Here is a 5,026-nt window from a genome sequence, read left to right as displayed (position 1 = left end):
TTCTGAGCCTTCTAGCAATAAAACCAGATGATTGCATTTCCCTCACCAGTACAATTTACTGCAAAGACAATGTCGATGAAATTAGGTGATAACAGGAATTTAGTGTCTATTTTAATGGTAACACATAACCTGGCTTTCTAACACAAATTTAACTATAGAACTTGAAATCACTGTTGCTGGATCTAACATATTTGTAAAACTTTATAAACAAATACAATTCAGCTTGACTTGAGAAGTGTCTTGATGTCCTGCTCATCAAATTTTGAATTATAGAAACAAACAATACTCTTTGGGAAATATTTTTATTCTGCTGCTTTTAATTTAATCCACTTTTCTGTTATAACTTTTACCAAATGTAAAACCTTATTAGCAGCACGCAAACAAAATATTCCATGCAGACCTAAGTTGTCTTTAAAGTACCATTTAAAAAAATAAACCATTGCTTAAAAATATGCAGAAAACTGGATTCAAAGAACTGAAAACATGTTAAAATAACAATTGTACTGTAATTACTTCAGTGGACTGAGCATCCCCTGCCTGGGAAGCTTCATGAAACAGTGTCCCTATATTCAGGTTTGCAGTGGGGTGCAGGTTCAAATGGGGTTTACCTTATTGACATACAAGTTAGAAGTAAATGGTTGCTTTATGCTGTCTGGGTGGTTAAGACAAGTCCCACATGGAAACCAAACCTCCTTTGTTTGTTCCTAGGCTGTAGTATGAGTTTGGTGTTCAATTTATTATATAAACACTCGGTAAATGAACAGCATGGATGCTGCCTACTGTGAAATGTGTAGTATTCTGTGTTGATGATGAAGGAAAACGCTGAGACAGAGATTATAGCTAAAATGAGGCTTTATAACTGAAAGTTAAGTAACCTTGGTGATGAAGGAGGATAGATGTGTGTCCCATTCTTACCAGGCTAGTAACGCTGACTCTAAAAACCACAGCTGGTATGAACCAGACTCTTCTAGACCCTACAAAATGCATGCTATAGCAAATAAGAATTCAGTTATACTGCATTTAGCTTTCTTACCGTGAACAACTGCACCATTTTTTCCCTGGGATTTTGTGTAAAGACCACAGAAGAACTCAGCTCATCTGCCTTTTGCTATGGGATTAAGATAAAAATGACCTAGTATTTGAGACCCAGGGCTGACCATCCCCATAAATTCTCTCAATTAAAAGCTGTATCTGCCACTTGGGTTTTCAAGATGTTACCAACATGATTTATGAAGGAATATGTATAACTAGGGAAAATTTTTAAGAAAGCTAGATTAAGTTGGCTGAAATGAACCATGGAATATTTTTACGTGTCCGAACATTGTTATATTTTACTTGGGCAAGTACAGCAGATAAACATCTGATGAGATACAGAAATCGTTGGATTTTCAGAATGTTTTTCAGTTTGTTATCTATAGCATGATTTTTAATGTCAACTGCAAGTTGTCTTTTAAAATCTGGTTTTAGACAGACCCTTAAAAGAATGCAAGCAAGAAACTTTGTTGGCATTAACAGAGCAATATATGGTTGATTTAGCTCCCTATTGATACAGAGATATTTGCTTGGTCACAAATTCAAGCAGGGAAATAGTATGAAAGTTGAATAGTGAGAAGCCAATGAATACAGCATGATATTAAATACCCTGAGTGTGTCACAGTGGGCTCAGCATAGTTTCTTCATAGTGTATGAATGTCTTGGATTCTGCAAATCGAGACAGACTCCCTAACAGTATGTGCATGCTTAGCGCTACCTTGTTCTCTACTCCACAGGTGTGCATCACACATTGCAGAAAATTCACAAAGGCAATGATCTTAAAATAGAACAGAAAAGCAAAGATGAAAGTGGTGAGAAGGAGCTCTTCTTTCTTCTTGTGTTCCATGGAAATTTATGGGACCATAGGGGTGAATGCCATGCACCATCCAGATGAATTTGGTGCCTCTTCTTGGCTAAGACTTGTGAGTAAAGTTGGCTCCAGATTTCTTTCCTTCACTGCCTCCCTTACAGATTTGAACTGGAGATTTCAAGGGTAAGTCAGTCAGAATCCTTAGGCTCAATTTAAAAAGCAGCAGTGAATTCTACTTTTTTTTTTTTTTTAAGTGGCTAAATTAATTTTATCTTCTATATCCCTGGAATAAGTTAAAGGACATTTTCAAAGCTGTTTACAACTATCTGCAATGGGTAACAATACAAAAAAATGATTAAGAGTGAAAAAACACAATCAAACCAAAACAAAGAATGTTTCTGGTCTGAAACTCAGAAAATTAAAGTAGATACTTATTTTCTAGGTTAGTTAAGTGATTGAGCAAAATCATGTACTTTCAAAGAATGGTCTTTTCTGAGCCTATTGAAATCGGAACCTCTAACGCAGAGACACCTGATATCTACATTTGTCTCTCTAAATGATGCTTCTCAGGAGAGTTCATTCTTTCCCCCGTGACCCACTCACTATTCAAATAGATGTACTCCCCAAGGATGCCGTCTTATAAAGTATCTTTTATATAGCTCCTAGATCCCTTCTGGTTGTGCTGTGTTGTTTTTGTTAAAAGAGGATGTTTCTTTGTAAATGTCCTCCACTCCCAATCTTTTTCCATATCCAGCATATGCTTCCTTGGCTCCATGAGGTGGTGGACTCTTTGTTCTAGTTTCAGAGTACATATTGTTTGTATAATTGTCCTTCCTAGAGTAGGTAACTACTCAGTTTTGTCTTTAAATAGAAAACCAGCATTTTCTCATAACTCCATCTTAATTTTATTCAATCCCATATGAAATACTGACAAATTTGTGCTGGTCTACCATAGAGGTATAATAGTTGATGCTGAAGGAGTCATACTGAGAAGATTGTCATAAAGGAAAGCCATGAAAATACAGAAGACCATGTTTTAAAATTCTTGTTTGTAATTTTGTAATGAAAAACAGAATCCCTGTGAAGCTGCACTCAATTTTAGGCAATCCCTAAAGAGTGGAAAGCTTTTAAAAGCTGTGTATAGGGTACTTACAGTATAAATGTATACTTTTATGTACTTACATATAAGTATCCTTATACTATAAAGATACTCTAAGTCAATTTTAATTAAGGTAGTGATCCCTAGGGGATTGGACAGGAAAAGGAAAATTTTACTTGCTTGGAAACCTGAAGTAAGGAAAAGAGCAGTTAGTTGTTAAATTATATTGCAAACACCAAATCAGTCTAATGCTAAAGTACAGAAAACTCTGGAAGTTCTGACAATGTGATAGTTACAGCAGGGCATAGAATTTCTCCCTGGTGAATTTTCTTCCTCTTTTAATTTACAGAGCTGCTCTGAAATAGATTCTCTCATTTTTTTCAACATGAGGATTATTCATGTTGTGACTAGCCATGAATATTCAAAATTTGAGCTATTATTTGAATGCATTTGGCCAGATACATTGTATGTAATGCCTGCTTCTTGATTGGAGAAAAACAGAGGAATTCTTTGTTCAAATATTTGCACTGACACATTTTCCATTTGTTTTTAAACAATATTCATACATTTGACTTTTAAATTATTTTTTTTGTGAACATTGGTTTATGAAAAGTTGATTGCTCAGATCTTTCCACAACGTACACTCAATGATGTGACTGTGGCCAGCTTGTCTTAATTTGAAGACAAGTAAGACTATTCAGGATAGATTTTTCTATATTTTATGCTTAACTTTTATGAAATGTATTGTTTTATGCACACATGGCTGTGAACAACTCAACTTTAAAAGCTGCTCAGCAAACTGGTTGTGCTGGTATCTTGGTCCTATTGCTTCTGAAGGCAGCTTGTTGCTGTGCTTACTGGTAATGGCATGACTCTTACTATTAAATATTCAGGAAATTCTTACTGAAGCAGTGCTTTTCAGCTGTGATCATGACAGTTTGATGCCCAGTTAGAAATAAAATTCCCTTGATGGATAACCGAGTGTTGAACTTAGAGAGCAGATTTGTAAATCACACAAAGATGGTTGATAAGTTTGCAGTATCTCATTTGCCTTTAAGATCATAATTCATAGAATCATTTAGGTTGGAAAAGACCCTTAAGATCATCGAGTCCAACTGTAAACCTAACACTGCTGAGTCCACCACCAAACCATGTCCCTAAGTGCCACATCTACACGTCTTGTAAATACCTCCAGGGATGGTGATCCAACTATTTACTTCCCTGGGCAGCCTGTTCCGATGCCCAACAACCTTTTTGGTGAAGAAATTCATAACGTCAGGCAAGAAGATAGCTGATGGATGCCTCGGTGAAAGGGAAAAACAGAAGTCAGATCAGTGCCCTACAGAGAATCTGGCAGAGAATTTCTGCCCACTTTAAAACTCTCAAGGCAAGGTAAGAAAAGCCATAAAAAATGAAGCTTGGCCTCTATATGTCTATGTACATGTGTCTAGTGCTGGCTTTGCAGAGGTGGGAGATACTCCTTTTTTTTTTATTTTCTTTAATATTGAGGATTCACGGCAACTTTTTTATTTCAGTAGCTGTTTTGGGGCTTCATTTTGTTTTTCCCAGCTATCAGGCTGCTCCTTGTAATACATATCTTCCTACCACTACGTCAGGTTTCGTGCTGAGGGAGGGAAAACCCGATGAGGGAGACAGGGAGACATCCCTGTTGCTTCCCAGTTAGGGACAAGGCTGCAGTTTCAGCTTGGATGAGCTGATAAAGAGAAATGTGTGGACTCAAAAGGCGAAATGGCACTGGGAATCACCTGTCGTTTCATTAGTCACGCTTGGATTAATTCACACCAGTGCCATCTGAATTTCCCATCCTTTCTTCAGGCAGGTGCTTGTTTTCCTTCCCTTAATAGCCGCCTTTAGCAGGAGGAGGAGGCCTTGTAGGTTTTCTGCTATTCCCCCAGATCTCTTTGGGAACCGATTTACCTTTGCATTGGCAGAGAACAACTTGTACATCAGCACAATTTGCTAGTGACCACATATCTCTCTGCCTCCTGCATTCGTACCAGTGAGTGCTGGGAAAATCACAGAATCCCAGAATCATCTCAGTTGGAAAAGACCTTGAAGATCAT

This window comes from Strix aluco, chromosome 16, assembly GCF_031877795.1.
Source record: "Strix aluco isolate bStrAlu1 chromosome 16, bStrAlu1.hap1, whole genome shotgun sequence".
Lineage (NCBI taxonomy): Eukaryota > Metazoa > Chordata > Aves > Strigiformes > Strigidae > Strix > Strix aluco.
Note: the sequence above shows the minus strand (reverse complement) of the source record.